The sequence below is a fragment of the Lontra canadensis genome, unplaced genomic scaffold (genome assembly GCF_010015895.1).
Source record: "Lontra canadensis isolate GAN:19392208 unplaced genomic scaffold, GSC_riverotter_1.0 scaffold1, whole genome shotgun sequence".
Taxonomy (NCBI): Eukaryota; Metazoa; Chordata; class Mammalia; order Carnivora; family Mustelidae; genus Lontra; species Lontra canadensis.
This window is the reverse complement of record NW_022630995.1, coordinates 17,370,565-17,389,906: the sequence shown is the minus strand read 5'-3', so window position 1 is coordinate 17,389,906 and position 19,342 is coordinate 17,370,565.

The window sequence follows — 19,342 nt, the reverse complement described above, 5'->3', positions numbered from 1 at the left end:
AAAGGCATCCAAATAGGTAAAGAAATATTCAAATCCCTCTCTTTGTAGGTGACATGATACTTTATGTGGAAAACCCAAAAGACTCCACCAAAAAATTGCTAGAACTGACACAGGAATTCAGCAGTGTGGCAGAATACAAAGTCAATGCACAGAAATCAGTTGCATTTCTATATATTAACAATGAGACAAAAGAAAGAAAAATTAAGGAGTCAATCCCATTTGCAATTGCCCTCCAAACTGGAAGATACCTAGGAATAAACCTAATCAAAGAGGTAAAATATCTGTACTCAAAAAACTATAGAACACTAATGAAACAATTGAGGAAGACACAAATGGAAAAACAATACAAGCTCATGGGTTGGAAGAACAAATACTGTTAAAATATCTACGCTACTTTGAGCAATCTACACACTCAATGCAATCCCTATCAAAATACCATCAACTTTTTCAGACAGTTGGAAAAAATAACCCTAAATTTTTAAAATTAATGCTTTTGTATTCTTTTTTTTAACCAACTGAGCCACCCAGGCGTCCCTTTTGTATTCTTTTTTTATTATGCTATTCACCATGCAGTACATCATTTGTTTTTGATGTAGTGTTCCATGATTAATTGTTTGCATATAATACCCAATGCTCCATTCAATATGTGCTCTCCTTAATACCCATCACCCGGAACCCATCCCCCCACCCCCTCCCTTCTGAAACACTGTTTGTTTCCCAGAGTCCATAGTCTATCATCGTTCATCTCCCTCTCTGATTTATCCTCCTTCATTTTTCCTTTCCTTCTCCTAATGTCCTCTATGCTATTCCATATGTTCCACATATAAGTGAAACCGTATAACTGTCTTTCTCTGCTTTACTTATTTCACTTACCATAATCTCCTCCAGTTCCATCCATTTCGATGTAAATATTGGGTATTCATCCTTTCTGATGGCTGAGTAATATTCCATTGTGTGTGTGGACCACATCTTCTTTATCCATTCATCAGTTGAAGGGCATCTCACCTCCTTCCACAGTTTGGCTATTGTGGACATTGCTGCTATGAACATCGGGGTGCATGTGCCTCTTTTTCTCACTATGTCTGTATCTTTGGGATAAATACTTAGTATTTACCTAGCAATTCCTGGGTCAAAAGGTAGCTCTATTCTTAACATCTTGAGGAAACTCCGTATTATTTTCCGGAGTTACTGTACCAGCTTGCATTCCCACCAATAGGTAAGAGGGTTCCCCTTTCTCCACATCTTTGCCAACACTTGTTGTTCCCCGTTTTGTTAGTTTTTGCCATTTTAACTAGTGTAAGGTGGTATCTCATTATGGCTTTGATTTGTATTTCCTTGATGGCTAGTGATGTTGAACATTTTTTCATGTGTCTGTTAGCCATTCATGTCTATTTGGAGAAGTGCCTGTTCATGTCTTCTGCCTTTTTGACTGGGTTATTAGTTTTTTGAGTGTTGAGTTTGAGAAGTTCTTTATAGATCTTGGATATCAGGCCTTTATCTGTAATGTCACTTGCAAATATCTTTTCCCTTTCTGTGGGTTGTTTCTTAGTTTTATTGACTGTTCCCTTTGCTATGCAGAAGCTTTTGATCTTGATGAAGTTCCAAAAGTTCATTTTTGCTTTTGTTTCACTTGCCCTTGTAGACATCTTGAAAGAAGTTACTGTGGCCAATGTCAAAGAGGCTACTGCCTATGTTCTCCTCTAGGATTTTTATGGATTCCTATCTCACATTCAGGTCTTTCATCAATTTTGAGTTTATCTTTGTATAGCATAAGGCAATGGTACAGTTTCATTCTTCTATATGTAACTGTACAATTTTCCCAGAACCACTTATTGAAGAGACTGTCTTTTTTCCATTAGATATTTTTTTCCTGGTTTGTCAAAGATTATTTGACCATAGAGTTGAGGGTCTATTTCTGGAACCTCTGTTCTGTTTCACTGATCTATGTGTCTGTATTTGTGCCAATACCATGCTGTCTTGATGATCACAGCTTTGTAATATAGCCTGAAGTCAGATAATGTGATGTTCCCAGCTTTGTTTTTCTTCTTCATCATTCTCTTGGCAATTCAGGGTCTTTTCTCTTTCCATAAAAATTTTAGGATTTTTTTGTTCTAGCTCTTTGAAAAATGCCAATGGTATTTTAATAGGGATGGCATTGAAAATGTAAATTGCTGTGGGCAGAGTAGACATTTTAACAATGTTTATTCTTCCAATTCATGAGAATGGATTGTTTTCCCAGCATTTTGTGTCTTCCTCAATTTCTTTCATAAGTGTTCTGTAGTTTCTAGAGTATAGATCTTTACCTCTTTAGTTAGGTTTATTCCTGGGTATCTTACAGTTTTTGTTGCTATTGTGAATGGAATTGATTCCTTAATTTCTCTTTCTACAGTTACATTGTTAGTGTATAGAAAAGCAACTGATTTATGTGCATTGATTTTGTATCCTGCCACATTGCTGAATTATAAAGGAGTCCAAGTAATTTGGGGGTGTAGTCCTTTTGGGTTGGCCACATAAAGTATCCTGCCATCTGCAAAGAGGGAGCATTTGACTTCTTCTTTACCAGTTTGGATGCCTTTTATTTCTTTTGTTGCCTGACTGGTGAGGCTAGGACTTCTAGTACTATGTTGAAGAATAGTGGTGAGAGTGAGCATCACTGTTCTGTTCCTCATGTTAAGGGAAAAGCTCTCAGCATTTCCCCATTGATAATTATATTTCCTGTGGGTTTTTCATAGACTGTTTTTATAATACTGAGGAATGTTTCTTCTATCCTTATACTCTGAAGAATTTTAATCAGGAATGGATATTGTATTTTGTCAAATGCTTTTTCTGCACCAATTGAGAGGATCATACAGTTTTTGTCTTTTCTTTTATTGATTTGTTTTACCAAGTTGATTGATTTGTGACTGTTGAACCACCCTTGTATCCCAGGCATAAAACCCACGTGGTCATGGTGAATAAAGCTTTTAATGTACTGTTAGATCCTATTAGCCAGGATCTTGTTGAGTATTTTGGCATCCATGGTCATCAACGATATTTGTCTGTAATTCTTTTTGATGGGGTCTTTACCTGGTTTTGGAATCAGGGTAATGCTGACCTCATAGAAGGAGTTTGGAAATTTTCCCTCTGTTTCTATTTTTTGGAACAGTTTCAGTAGAATAGGCATTTTTGTTTAGTAGAATTCCCCTGGGAAGCCATCTGGCCCTGGACTTTTTTTTTTTTTTTTTTTTTTTGATTACTGCTTCAATTGCATTACTGGTTATTGATCTATTCAGATTGTGTATTTCTTCCTGTTTCAGTCTCGGTAGTTTGTAAGTTTCCACGAAGGCATCCATTTCTCCCAGGTTGTTTAATTTGTTGACATATAGTGGCTGGTAATAATTTCTAATAATTGCTTCCATTTCCTTGGTGTTAGTTGTGATATCTCCCCATTCATTTATGATCTTATTAATTTAGGTCCTTTCTCTTCTCTTTTGGATAAGTTTGGCCAGTGGTTTATTGATCTTATTAATTCTTTCAAAGAACCAGTATCTAGTTTTGTTGATCTGTTCTACTGTTTTTTTCTGGTTTCTATTTCATTGATCTCTGCTCTAATCTTTATTATTTCTCTTCTCCTGCTTGGTTTAGGTTTTATTTGCTGTTCTTTTTCCAGGTCCTTTAGGTGTAGGGTTAGCTTGTGCATTTGGGATTTTTCTAATTTTTTGAGAAACTTGAAGATGGCAATGTATTACCCCTTTGGACCAACTTTGCAGTATCCCATAGGTTTTGGACAAATGCGTTTTCATCCTCATTGTTTTCTATGAATTGTTTAATTCTTCTTTAATTCCTTAGTTGACCCATTTACTCTTTAGCAGGATGCTCTCTTTCTTTCTTTTTTTTTTTTTTTTTTAATTTCTTTTCAGTGTAACAGAATTCATTGTTTAGGCACCACACCCAGTGCTCTATGCCATATGTGCCCTCCATAATACCCACCACCTGGCTCCCCCAACCTCCCACCCCCCGCCCCTTCAAAACCCTCAGATTGTTTTTCAGAGTCTATAGTCTCTCATGGTTCATCTCCCCTTCCAATTTCCCTCAACTCCCTTCTCCTCCCCATCTCCTTATATCCTCCATGTTATTTGTTATGCTCCACAAGTAAGTGAAACCATATGATAATTGACTCTCTCTGCTTGATTTATTTCACTCAGCATAATCTCTTCCAGTCCCATCCATGTTGATAAAAAAGTTGGGTATTCATCCTTTCTGATGGAGGCATAATACTCCATAGTGTATATGGACCACATCTTCCTTATCCATTCGTCCGTTGAAGAGCATCTTGGTTCTTTCCACAGTTTGGTGACTGTGGCCATAGCTGCTATAAACATTGGGGTACAGATGGCCCTTCTTTTCACTCCATCTGTATCTTTGAGGTAAATACACAGTAGTGCAATTGCAGGGTCATAGGGAAGCTCTATTTTTAATTTCTTGAGGAATCTCCACACTGTTCTCCAAAGTGGCTGCATGAACTTGCATTCCCACCAACAGTGTAAGAGGGTTCCTCTTTCTCCACATCCTCTCCAACACATGTGGTCTCCTGTCTTGCTAATTTTGGCCATTCTAACTGGTATAAGGTGGTATCTCAAAGTCGTTTTAATTTGAATCTCCCTGATGGCTAGTGAGGATGAACATTTTTTCATGTGTCTGATAGCCATTTGTATGTCTTCATTGGAGAAATGTCTGTTCATATCTTCTGCCCATTTTTTGATATGATTGTCTGTTTTGTGTGTGTTGAGTTTGAGGAGTTCTTTATAGATCCTGGATATCAACCTTTTGTCTGTACTGTCATTTGCAAATATCTTCTCCCATTCCTTGGGTTGCCTTTTTGTTTTGTTGACTGTTTCCTTTGCTGTGCAGAAGCTTTTGATCTTGATGAAGTCCCAAAAGTTCATTTTCGCTTTTGTTTCCTTTGCCTGTGGAGACATATCTTGAAAGAAGTTGCTGTGGCCAATGTCAAAGAGGTTACTCCCTATGTTCTCTAGGATTCTGATGGATTACTGTCTCACGTTGAGGTATTTTATCCATTTCGAGTTTATTTTTGTGTACAGTGTAAGAGAATGGTCGAGTTTCATTCTTCTACATATAGTTGTCCAATTTTCCCAGCACCATTATTGAAGAGACTGTCTTTTTTCCACTGTATATTTTTTCCTGCTTTCTCGAAGATTATTTGACCATAGATTTGAGGGTCCATATCTGGGCTCTCTACTCTGTTCCACTGGTCTATGTGTCTGTTTTTATGCCAGTAGCATGCTGTCTTGGTGATCACAGCTTTGTAGTAATGCTTGAAATCAGGTAACATGATGCTCCCAGCTTTGTTTTTCTTTTTCAACATTTCCTTAGCAATTCGGGGTCTCTTCTGATTCCATACAAATTTCAGGATTATTTGCTCCAGCTCTTTGAAAAATACCAGTGGAATTTTGTTCAGAATGGCATTAAAAATACAGATTGCTCTAGGCAGTATAGACATTTTAACAATGTTTATTCTTCCAATCCAAGAGCATGGAATGGTCTTCCATCTTTTTGTGTCTTCTTCAATCTCATTCATGAGTGTTCTGTAATTCCTCAAGTACAGATCCTTTACCTCTTTGGTTAAGTTTATTCCTAGGTATCTTATGGTTCTTGGTGCTATAGTAAATGGAATCGATTCTCTAATTTCCCTTTCTATATTTTCGTTGTTAGTGTATAAGAAAGCAACTGATTTCTGTACATTGATTTTGTATCCTGCCACATTACTGAATTGCTATATGAGTTCTAGTAGTTTGGGGGTGGAGTCTTTTGGGTCTTCCATATAAAGTATCATGTCATCTGTGAAGAGAGAGAGTTTGACTTCTTCATTGCCAATTTGGATACCTTTTATTTCTCTTTGTTGTCTGATTGCTGTTGCTAGGACTTCTAATACTATGTTGAACAAGAATGGTGAGAGTGGGCATCCTTGTTGTGTTCCTGATCTTAATGGGAAGGCTGTGAGCTTTTTCCCACTGTGGATGATATTTGCTGTGGGTTTTTCATAGATAGATTTTATGAAGTTCAGGAATGTTCCTTCTATCCTTATACTTTGAAGGGTTTTAATCAGGAACAGATGCTGGATTTTGTCAGATGCTTTTTCTGCATCAATTGAGAGGACCATGTGGTTCTTCTCTCTTATCGATTTGTTCTATCACACTGATTGATTTGCGAATGTTGAACCATCCTTGTAATCTCCAGGCATGAATCCCACCTGGTCATGGTGGATAATTTTTTTTAATGTGCTGTTGGATCCTATTTGCTAGGATCTTGTTGAGAATCTTAGCATCCATATTCATCAGTGATATTGGTCTGAAATTCTCCTTTTTGGTGGGGTCTTTGCCTGGTTTGGGGATCAGGATAATGCTGGCTTCATAAAAAGAGTCTGAAAATTTTACTTCTGTTTCAATTTATTGGAACAGCTTCAGGAGAACAGGTGTTATTTCTTCTTTGAAAGTTTGATAGAATTCCCCAGGGAATCCATCAGGTCCCGGGCTCTTGTGTTTTGGGAGTTTTTGGATCACTGCTTCAATCTCGTTACTAAATACCAGTCTATTCAGGTTGTCAATTTTTTCCTGGTTCAATTTTAGGAGTTTATAAGTTTCTGGGAATGCATCCATTTCATCTAGGTTGCTTAACTTATTGGCGTATAGCTGTTGATAATAACCCTGTTGATTATTTCTATTTCCTTGGTGTTTGTTGTGATCTCTCCCTTTTTGTTCATAATTTTATTAATTTTAACTTTCTCTCTTTTCTTTTGGATTAGTGTGGCCAATAGTTTATCGATCTTATTGATTCTTTCAAAAAACCAGCTTCTAGTTTCATTGATATGTTCTACTGAATCTCTAGTTTCTATCTCATTGAGCTTTGCTCTAATCTTGATTATTTCCCTTCTTGTGTGTGGAGTTGGCTTAATTTGTTGTTGATTCTCCAGTTCTTTAAGGTGTAGAGACAGCTGGTGTATTCTGGATTTTTCAATTTTTTAAAGGGAGGCTTGGGTGGTTATGTATTGCCCCCTGAGGACTGCCTTTGCCATATCCCATAGGTTTTGGGCCAAAATGTCTTCATTCTCATTGATTTCCATGAATTGTTTAAGTTCTTCTTTGATCTCCTGGTTGATCCAAGCATTCTTAAGCAAGGTGGTCTTTAGCTTCCAGGTGTTTGAGTTCCTTCCAAACTTTTCCTTGTGATTGAGCTCCAGTTTCAAAGCATTGTGAGAATATGCAGGCCATAATCTCAGTCTTTTGGTATCGGTTTGAGCCCTGATTTGTCACCCAGTATGTGGTTTATTCTGGAGAAGGTTCCATGTGCACTTGAGAAGAATGAGTATTCTGTTGTTTTAGGGTGGAATGTTCTGTATATATCTATGAGGTCCATCTGGTCCAATATGTCATTCGCTGTTCTTGTTTCTTTATTGATTTTCTGCTTGGATGATCTGTCTATTACTGAGAGAGGCGTGTTGAGATCTCCTACTATAAATGTATTCATATCGATATGACTCTTTATCTTGATTAATAGTTTTCTTATGTAATTGACTGTTCCTATATTGGGGGCATAAATATTTACAATTGTTAGATCATCTTGGTGGATAGTGTCTTTAAGAATTATGTAGTGTCCTTCTCTGTATCTCTGACTACAGTCTTTAGTTTAAAATCTAATTTATCTGATATGAGAATCACTACCCCGGCCTTCTTTTGAGGCCCACTGGCAAGAAAGATGCTTCTCCATCCCTTCACTTTCAGTCTGGGTGTATCCTTAGGTTCGAAATGGGTCTCTTGTAGACAGTATATGGATAGGTCCTGTCGTTTTATCCAATCGGCAACCTGTGTCATTTTATGGGCACATTTAGGCCATTCACATTGAGAGTGATTATTGAGAGATAAGTTTTTACTGACATCGTGTTACCTTTGAAATCTTTCTTTCTGTAGATTGTCTCCATATATTTCTGATCAATGATACTCTTAGGATTTTCCCTCTTTTATATAACCCCCCTTAATATTTCTTGCAGTGTCAGCTTGGTGGTCGCATACTCTTTTAAGCCTTGCCGGTCTTGGAAACTCTTTATTTCTCCATCCATTTTGAATGTCAGTCTTGCTGGATAAAGTATTCTTGCCTGCATATTCTTCTCATTTAGTGCCCTGAATACGTCTTGCCAGTCCTTTCTGGCTTGCCTGGTTTTTGTGGACAGGTCTGACATTATTCTGATGGGCTTTCCTCTGTACGTAAGGAGCTTCTTTGTCCTAGCTGCTTTCAAGAGAGTCTCTCTACAGTTATGATTCCTCATTCTCACTATTAGGTGCCTCAAGGACTTTCAAGATTCTATAATCTTGGGGGGAGACTGTTCTGCCTCTAGTACATGAACACTGGTTCCATTTGTGAGACTGGGAAAATTTTCATGGAGAATTTGTTCCATTATATCTTCTAAACTTCTTTCTTTCTCCTCCCCTTCAGGGATTCCAATAATTCTGACATTGGAATGTTTCATGGTGTCATTTATTTCCCTAATTCTGTTTTCATCGCTTCTAAGCTGTTTGTTCCAGGCTTCCTCCTGATTCTTTCTCTCTATCTGTTTGTCCTCCGGATCACTAATTCTACCTTTTGTCTCAGTTACCCTAGCTTTTAGAGAATTTAGATTAGATTGGAACTCATTGAGAACATTGTGAACATCATCCCTGGTGGCTTTCAGTTCTGTCCTAATCAATTCCATTTTGTCATCCATGGCTTTCTCCAGCCTAGGTATTGCCTGGGTAATTGTTAGCCTGAATTCCCTTTCTGGCATGTTGTCTGTGTTGATAGTCATTAGCTCTGTTGCAGAAGGCCCAGCCTCTGAATTTTTCTTATGTTGGGCATTCCTCCTCCTAGTCATTTTGGTGAGAGATGGCTGAATGGAAGTAGCTGAATGTGTCGACCATGGTGCAGCCATGGTGCACCCTGGACGCTTCTGAGCAATCAAGAGTCCCCACCCAAATGAAAGAAAAAAGAAAGAGCGAAAAAAGAAAAAAAAAGAGAGAGAGAGAGAAAAAAAAAGAAAGATAAAAGAGAAGGTCCATCCCAAATGGGCCCCAAGGTAAGATTTATGAAGTATACAAACAAAAACAGACAAACAAAAAGACTGATAAAAGTAGATGACAAGAGAAAAAAAAATATATATCTATATATAAAGACAAAACAAAAAAAAGAACCTCATCAAAAAGAACCCCAAGTATAAGATTTATATACTATCAGGACAAACACAGATACACAGAAACACTAAGATAGAGGGGGATTAAAAATTGGTTTACCTATAGGGGTAGCATTGATTGGGGAAAGGGGATTACCTTGAAGTTTAACTTTATGTGAATATTAAAAAATAAAAATAAAAAAAGAATAAGCTAAACTAAACTAAAATTAAAATTAAAAAAATAGAAAAGCAAAAGAAAAACACAGGTATATGTATCAAAAAGTTCAGGTTAAAAGGTTATTATGGAATTTGATGTACTGAACATCTCACTGTGATGGTAACTAGGTTAAAAAATTATCTATAAAAAAGATGAACCAGAATAGTGGGAATGAATTAAAAAATAAAGGTTATATCTATGAAGTAGTGGTTGTTGTTCTCTTGTTTTTTTTTTTTTTTTTTTTGGTTGGCTTTCTGGGGTAAGGGCCTGCCCCGTGGGTTTTCAGTCAATGATGTTCCCTGAGTTAAGTCCTCCCACCCCCATCAAGGGGGTGGGCTCTGAGGAAACCGGTTTTTTAGGCTTTTGTTCTCTGGAGGTTTTGTTTGTTTTGTTTTGTTTTTGTTCATTTGTTTTCTCTCACCTTGTTGGCTTTGGATGGTTTTTGGAGGTTTAGAGGAAGGCAAACTGCACTCCGACCTCCCTCTCAGAGAGAAGCCTCAGTCTGTTCCCCTCTGGGTGCTCCAGAGCACATAAATTCCCCCTTGGCCGCTGGCAGAGCACGTCCCCAGTCACAGTCCCTGGGGTCACAGGAACTCCTGCTTGTACCTGAAACCATGACAGCGGCGGCTGTCTGGGCAGCTCGGGACCACCAGTGAGGTCCCAAGCAGTGATCGCACACTGAGATTTTCCTGCTGGCCCGGGATGGGAGCGCTCAGACTCTCCGGGTCCAAGACCGCCGGGCTGGTGCCTACACACGTGCCTCTCTCAGGGCAGAGTGTGGGGCGTGACTCAGACTCTGGTTACATGGCCTGCACACGTGGATAGTGTCAAGGGCTGTGGTTCTGCCAGTTGGTGAGGCTCCTGGCCCCTCATGGGAGGCGCCTCCCAGGTGCACCCAGTTGCTCCCAGGTGCTTTTAGGCAGCGTGCTCTCGGCTCAGGGACCAAGACCTGGTTTCTTTCCCCTACTCTCTGGCTCAGTGCCAGGGATGGCTGTCTTGGGTCTGGGGACTTAAGCCCCTGTCCCCAACCGCCCCGATTCCCACAATTTCCCCCCATGATTCTTTGCTCTTTTTGAGTGCTTTCAACCAGTTTCCAAGTTAATGCTGGTCCCCAGTCGCAGGGCACTCTCTTATTGGGGTATTACTTTCCAATGTGTCGCTTCTGGTGGCTCCCTCCCCCTTTTGTTTATCTTCCAATACCAGTCCGACATTCCCACTCCACTTTACCTGCCCACTGGCGTCTTCTGCCCCTGTAGAGATCCAGATGTGTATAATTCTAATCTCAGGCTGATTTCATGGGTGATCAGAGTTCCTTGGAAGGTAATCAGCTCACTTTAGGGTACAAGTTGAAACGGCGCCTCCTCCTAGTTCCCTGCCATCTTGTACCCCCCTGCTCTATAACTTTCCAGTTTTTTCATTGCTTCCAAATTTTTTCTTGTGATTGAATTCCAGTTTTAAGGCATTGTGGTCTGATATAATGCAGGGAATAATCTCAGGCTTTTGATATTAGCTGAGACCTAATTCGTGACCCAGTATGTAGTCTATTTTGGAGAAAGTTCTGTGTGCATTCGAGAAGAATGACTATTCTATATTTTCAGGGTGGAATGTTTTGTATATATCTATGAGGTCTATCTGGTCCAATGTAACATTCAAAGCTCTTGTTTCTTTGTTGATCTTTCTGTTTAGATGATCAGTTTAGTGCTGAGAGTGGAGTGCTAAAATCTCCTACTATTAATATATTATTGTCAATCTGATTATTTTGTTTAACATCTTGTTTATGTAGTTGGCTACTCCCATGTTGGGGGCATAGGTATTTACCTTGTTAGAGTTTCTTGTTGGATAGACCCTTCAAGAATGATATGGTGTCCCTCTGGATCTGTTATTAGTCTTTGATTTAAATTCTAATTTGTCTGATAGAAGAATTGCTAACCCACCTTTCTTTTGAGGTCCATTGGAAAGAAAAATGTTTCTCCATCCTCTCACTTTCAGTCTCAAGGTGCTTTAGGTTCAAAATGATTCTCTTAAAGACAGAATATAGATGGGTCCTGTCTTTGTATCCAATCTGCAACACCGTGCCATTTCATGGGAACATTGAAGGTTACTCCTGAAAGATATGTGTTATTGTCATCTTGTTGTCTGTACAGTCCTTGTTTCTAAGGTTTGTCTCTGTAAATTTCTAAACCATATTACTCTTGGGGTCTTCCTTATTTTATAGAATCTCCCTTAGTACTTATTGCAGGACTGCCTTGGTGGTTATATATTCTTTCAATTTCTGCTGGTCCTGGAACCTCTTTATCTATCTGTTCTGAATGACAGTCTTACTGGATAAAGTATTCTTGTATGCATGTTCTTCTCATTTAGTACTCTGAATATGTCTTTCCAGCCCTTTCTGGCTTGCCATATTTCTGTCTCTGTGGACATTCTGACATTATTCTGATGTTCCTCCCTTTGTACATTATGAATCTCTTCCCCCAGTGCCCTTAGGATGGCTTCCTTGGTTCTAAGAATTGTGAGTTTTACTCTTACATGTAGGGGTGTTAGTCTGTTCTCCTTGATCTTGGGAGGGGTCCTCTTTGGCTTTAGGAAATGGATGCTTGTTTCATTCCCTAGATTAAGGAAGTTTTCAACTATGATTTGCTCAGATATATCTTCTACTCCTCTCTCTCTCCATTCCCTGAGAGATCCCAATAATTCTGACATTGGAACATTTCACGGCATTGTTGATTTCTCTAAGTCTGTTCTCATGGATTTTAAGCTGTTTGTTCCAGGCCTCCTCCTCTTCCTTCCTTTCTATCAGTTTATCTTCTAGATTGCTAATTCATTTTTATGACTCATTTACCCTAGCTGTTAGAGTATCTAGTTTAGACTGCATCTCATTTGTAGCATTTTTAAGTTTGGACTGATTAGCTCTCATTTCTGCCCTTAAAAATTCCTTGTTGCCATAATGGTTTTCTCAAGCCTAGCTATTGTCTTCATAATTGTTACCCTGAATTCTATTTCTGACATTTGCTTATATCCATATCCATTAGGTCTGCAGGAGAGGCCATTGTTTTTAATTATTTTCTTTCTTGGGATTTCCCCTCCCTTCTGTTGAGGAGTTATTGAGGGAAAGTACAGAGTTGAAAATATCAAAATATGCTTTGCCACGATCCAGGCAAGGTGAACCCTGGGAATATTTAGAGTGATTGGAAACCACCACCAAAAAAAACCCAGTGAAAATGAATCTCAAGAGTAAGATTTATAAAGTTAAAAAAGGAGTGTGGGGGGCTATAATCTCTCAATGTGGGCAAAGTAGGGTGTTTCAGTTCTGCATTGGAGCTTATATCTATATACACATATATAGAAAAAGAAAAAAGTATAGGGGTGAAAATGTATAAGTTAAAAAGTTACTATGGAATATGTTGTATTAAACATCTAGTTGAAATGAAAAGTAGGTTAAAAAAAGAGAAGAAACATGAGAAAGAATAAAAAAAAATGTATCTAAGAAACATGCAGGGTGTAGGGCAATACCAGGAACTCAGTATACTATTATCCTCTGATATTGGGTTTTACAGTTTTATGAGGACCTTGAGTTGTTGTTCTCTTGTTCTTCCAACTTGTCTTCTGAGGGAGGGACCTATCTCATTGTTTTTCAGTCAATCCTGCTTGGGCGGCGTTGCCCTGCCTCCATCAAGGGGCTTGGCTTTGTGTGGTAACTGGTTTTTTGGGCTTTTGTTCTCTGGCAGCTTTTGTTCTCTGGTGGCTTTTCATGCTTTTTTGAAGGGTCAGAGCAAAGGAAAATGCCTGCACCCCAGCCTCTGCCACACAGGAGACAAGCCATAGTCTGCTACTTTGTGAATCCTCCAGAACATACAGTCTCCCCCTCTGTAAGTGCCACTGAAAACTGCAGGATCCCACAGGTGGTGTGCACCCCCAACCATTGTCACAGCAGTCAACCCAAGTCCCCACTTATTTCTGCCCTCTGTGCCTCCAAAACCACAAATGATCCCAGTCTGGTTGGGCACAGGTGTTGGCAGAGGCAGTGGTGGCAGTGGCAGTGGCCAGCCCCCAGGTCCATGGGCACAGGTCTGCACAAGTGGCCACTCTAATCCTCGCATTTGCCCCTTAAGCTCCTGATTCTGTTTGAGCACTGTTATCACACCCTTCTTGTCCTACAACCACCACTCTGCAAGCTATTGCTGGTCCCTAGACACAGGACACTTTTACACTGTGGCATTATATTAATTTCCAGTGGTTAGCTTCTGGTGGTTCTTCCTTCTGCTGTATCCTCCAATATCTGTCCACACAATCACAACTTTGTCCTTCACCCCTTTCAGCTGGTGGTCCTCTGCCCCCATAGAGATCCAGAAGAATTATCTTACATCTCAGGCTGGTTTCATGGGTGTTGAGACTGGCTTGGTAACACCAGCTAAATTCAGGGTACTGGTTGAAATGGAGTCTCCCCTTCTCTACCATTTTGTCCCTCCCTCCTAATAGTAAAATTTGTATGGAACCAGAAAAGACCCCAAATAGCCAGAGGAATGTAGAAAAAGAAAAAAACAAAGCTGGGGGCATCCCAATGCTGGATTTAAAGCTGTACTACAAAGCTGTCATCATCAAGGCAGTAAGGTACTGGCACAAAAATAGACACTTAGATCAATGGAACAGAACAGAGATTCCAGAAATGGACCCTTAACTCTATGGTCAACTAATCTTTCACAAAATGGGAAAGAATATCCGATGGAAAAAAGGCAGTCCCTTCAACAAATGGTGTTAGGAGAATTGGAGAGCCACATGCAGAAGAATGAAACTGGACTATTTCCTTATATCATACACAAAATGGATGAAAGACCTAAATGTCAGAGAGGAATCCATCAAAATCCTAGAGGAAAACATAGGCAGCAACCTCTTTGAACGTGGCTGCAGCAAATTCTGGCTAGACATGTCTCCAAAGTCAAGGAAAACAAAGACAAAAATGAACTATTGGGACTTCATCAAGATAAAAATCTTTTGCACAACAAAAGAAACAGTCAATAAAACCAAAAGACAACTGGCAGAATGGGAGAAGACATTTGCAAATGACATATCAGAAAGAGGTCTAGTATCCAAAATCTACAAAGAACTAATCAAACTCAAAATCCAAAGAACAGATAATCCAATCAAGAAATGGCCAGAAGACATGATAGACATTTCTCCAAAGAAGACAAATAAATGGCCAACAGGCACATGAAAAAAATGTTCAATACCACTAGCCATCAGAGTAATACAGATCAAAACCACAATGAGATACCACCTCACACCAGTCAGAATAGCTAAAATTAACAAGTCAGGAAATGACAGGTGTTGGAGAGGATGTAGAGAAAGGAGAACCCTCTTACACTGTTGGTGAGAATTTAAGCTGGTACAGCCACTCTGGAAAATAGTAAGGAGATTCCTCAAGAAGTTCCTCAAGAAGTTGAATAAGGCTGCCCTAAAATCCAGTTCCACACTAATGGATTGGAAGAACAAATATTATTAAAATTTCTATGCTACCTAGAGCAATCTACACATTCAAGGCAATCCCTATCAAAATACCATCAAATTTTTTCACAAATAATCTAAAATTTGTATGCAGCCAGAAAAGACCCCGAATAGCCAGATGTTGAAAAAGTTGAAAACTACTGGGTATTTATCCCAAAGATGCAAATGTAGTGATCCAAAGGGGTACCTGCACCCCAATGTTTATAGCAGCAATGTCCATGATAGCCAAACTATGGAAAGAGCACACAGATGTCCATTAATAGATGAATGGATAAAGAAGAGGATAGATTTTATATATATATATATATACACATATATATGTATATATGTATCTATATATGCTATATAGATATATATAGGACTACTACTCAGCCATCAAAAAAGGAAATCTTGTCATTTGCAATGATATATACATTATATAAAAATGTATATATGCTATATATATATAAAATGCAATGATATATACATTATATAAAAATAATATAATTGTGCATTCATTTATTTAATGTGTACTAGTATATTCATTTAATATTCTTATGTTGCTTTTGCTTTTTTAAGGACAAATAATGTTTCTGTTCTGCAAATAAGAAATCTGCTATTGGATGCTAACTGACTCACACCTAGAAAGTGATGTAATTGGTAAATTATCTCGATGAAATAAATTCTTTTTAATCAAGGTGTACTTTTCTGTAATATTGGGCTGTGTACTGGGGTGTGGGATTCCTGATTTCAGCTCATGTCATAATATCAGGGTAGTGAGATCAAGCTCCATGCTCAGCCTGAAGCTTCCTTGAGTTTTCTCTCTCCCTTTGCCCCCCACCACCCAGCTTGTACTCATTCACACACTCTCTAACTCTTAAAAAAATTATTGCTTTGTATATTTTATTCTATTAAGCTTTTATGATTGGGTATTTAAAATTTATCCTGTTTGGGTTGTTTTTGCTTGTTTAGATTCCAGCAACTATAAATTCCTAATCAAAGTTTGGGAGCATTTAATTTAATTTTTTTTTTTTTTTGGTTGTTGTTGTTGTTGTTTTTTTGTGTGTGTGTTTTTTTTTATTTTATTTTTTATAAACATATAATATATTTTTTTCCCCAGGGGTACAGGTCTGTGAATCGCCAGGTTTACACACTTCACAGCACTCGCCATAGCACATACCCTCCCCAATGTCCATAATAACCCCACCCCACCAACCCCCTCCCCCCAGCAACCCTCAGTTTGTTTTGTGAGATTAAGAGTCACTTATGGTTTTATCTCCCTCACAATCCCATCTTGCTTCATTTACTCTTCTCCTACCCCCTTAACCTCCATGTTGCATCTCCTCTCCCTCATATCAGGGAGATCATATGATAGTTGTCTTTCTCCGATTGACTTATTTCGCTAAGCATGATACCCTCTAGTTCTATCCACGTCGTCGCAAATGGCAAGATTTCATTTCTTTTGATGGCTGCATAGTATTTCATTGTGTATATATACCACATCTTCTTTATCCATTCGTCTGTTGATGGACATCTAGGTTCTTTCCATAGTTTGGCTATTGTAGACATTGCTGCTATAAACATTCGGGTGCATGTGCCCCTTCGGATCACTACGTTTGTATCTTTAGGGTAAATACCCAGCAGTGCAATTGCTGGGTCATAGGGTAGTTCTATTTTCAACATTTTGAGGAACCTCCATGCTGTTTTCCAGAGTGGTTGCACCAGCTGGCATTCCCACCAACAGTGTAGGAGGGTTCCCCTTTCTCCGCATCCTCGCTAGCATCTGTCATTTCCTGACTTGTTAATTTTAGCCATTCTGACTGCTGTGAGGTGGTATCTCATTGTGGTTTTGATTTGTATTTCCCTGATGCCGAGTGATATGGAGCACTTTTTCATGTGTCTGTTGGCCATCAGGATGTCTTCTTTGCAGAAATGTCTGTTCATGTCTTCTGCCCATTTCTTGATTGGATTATTTGTTCTTTGGGTGTTGAGTTTGCTAAGTTCTTTATAGATTCTGGACAATAGCCCTTTATCTGATATGTCGTTTGCAAATATCTTCTCCCATTCTCTCAGTTGTCTTTTGGTTTTGTTAACTGTTTCCTTTGCTGTGCTAAAGCTTTTGATCTTGATAAAATACCAATAGTTCATTTTTGTCCTTCTTCCCTTGCCTTTGGCGATGTTCCTAGGAAGATGTTGCTGCAGCTGAGGTCGAAGAGGTTGCTGCCTGTGTTCTCCTCAAGGATTTGGATGGATTCCTTTCTCACATTGAGGTCCTTCATCCATTTTGAGTCTATTTTCGTGTGTGGTGTAAGGAAATGATCCAATTTAATTTTTCTGCATGTGGCTATCCAATTTTCCCAACACCATTTATTGAAGAGGCTGTCTTTTTTCCATTGGACATTCTTTCCTGCTTTGTTGAAGATTAGTTGACCATAGAGTTGAGGATCTATTTCTGGGCTCTCTATTCTGTTCCATTGATCTATGTGTCTGTTTTTGTGCCAGTACCATGCTGTCTTGATGATGACAGCTTTGTAGTAGAGCTTGAAGTCTGGAATTGTGATGCCACCAACTTTGGCTTTCTTTTTCAATATTCCTTTGGCTATTCGCGGTCTTTTCTGGTTCCATATAAATTTTAGGATTATTTGTTCCATTTCTTTGAAAAAAATGGATGGTACTTTGATAGGAATTGCATTAAATGTGTAGATTGCTTTAGGTAGCATAGACATTTTCACAATATTTATTCTTCCAATCCAGGAGCATGGAATATTTTTCCATTTCTTTGTGTCTTCCTCAATTTCTTTCATGAGTACTTTATAGTTTTCTGTTTATAGATTCTTAGTCTCTTTGGTTAGGTTTATTCCTAGGTATCTTATAGTTTTGGGTGCAATTGTAAATGGGATTGACTCCTTAATTTCTCTTTCTTCTGTCTTGTTGTTGGTGTAGAGAAATTCAACTGATTTCTGTGCATTGATTTTCTATCCTGACACTTTACTGAATTCCTGTACCAGTTCTAGCAGTTTTGGAGTGGAGTCTTTTGGGTTTTCCACATATATTATCATATCATCTGCGAAGAGTGATAGTTTGGCTTCTTCTTTGCCGATTTGGATGCCTTTAATTTCCTTTTGTTGTCTGATTGCTGAGGCTAGGACTTCTAGTACTATGTTGAATAGCAGTGGTGATAACGGACATCCCTGACGTGTTCCTGACCTTAGCGGAAATGCTTTCAGTTTTTCTCCATTGAGAATGATATTTGCGATGGGTTTTTCATAGATAGCTTTGATAATATTGAGGTACGTGCCCTCTATCCCTACACTTTGAAGAGTTTTGATCAGGAAGGGATGCTGTACTTTGTCAAATGCTTTTTCAGCATCTATGGAGAGTATCATATGGTTCTTGTTCTTTCTTTTATTAATGTGTTGTATCACCTTGATTGAATTGCGGATGTTGAACCAACCTTGCAGCCCTGGAATAAATCCCACTTGGTCATGGTGAATAATCCTTTTAATGTACTGTTGAATCCTATTGGTTAATATTTTGGTGAGAATATTTGCATCTGTGTTCATCAAGGATATTGGTCTGTAGTTCTCTTTTTTGATGGGATCCTTGTCTGGTTTTGGGATCAAGGTGATGCTGGCCTCATAAAAGGAGTTTGGAAGTTTTCCTTCCATTTCTATTTTTTGGAACAGTTTCAGGAGAATAGGAATTAGTTCTTCCTTAAATGTTTGGTAGAATTCCCCCAGGAAGCCATCTGGCCCTGGGCTTTTGTTTGTTTGGAGATTTTTGATGACTGTTTCAATCTCCTTACTGGTTATGGGTCTGTTCAGGCTTTCTATTTCTTCCTGGTTCAGTTGTGGTGGTTTATATGTCTCTAAGAATGCATCCATTTCTTCCAGATTGTCAAATTTGTTGGCGTAGAGTTGCTCATAATATGTTCTTATGATTGTCTGTATTTCTTTGGTGTTAGTTGTGATCTCTCCTCTTTCATTCATGATTTTATTTATTTGGGTCTTTCTCTTTTCTTTTTGATAAGTCTGGCCAGGGGCTTATCAATCTTATTAATTCTTTCAAAGAACCAGCTCCTAGTTCCGTTGATTTGTTCTATTGTTTTTTTGGTTTCTATTTCATTGATTTCTGCTCTGATCTTTATGATTTCTCTTCTCCTGCTGGGTTTAGGGTTTCTTTCTTGTTCTTTCTCCAGCTCCTTTAGGTGTAGGGTTAGGTTGTGTACCTGAGACCTTTCTTGTTTCTTGAGAAAGGCTTGTACTGCTATATATTTTCCTCTCAGGACTGCCTTTTTTGTGTCCCACAGATTTTGAACTGTTGTATTTTCATTATCATTTGATTCCATGAATTTTTTCAATTCTTCTTTAATTTCCTGGTTGATCCATTCATTCTTTAGGAGGATGCTGTTTAGTCTCCATGTATTTGGGTTCTTTCCAAATTTCCTCTTG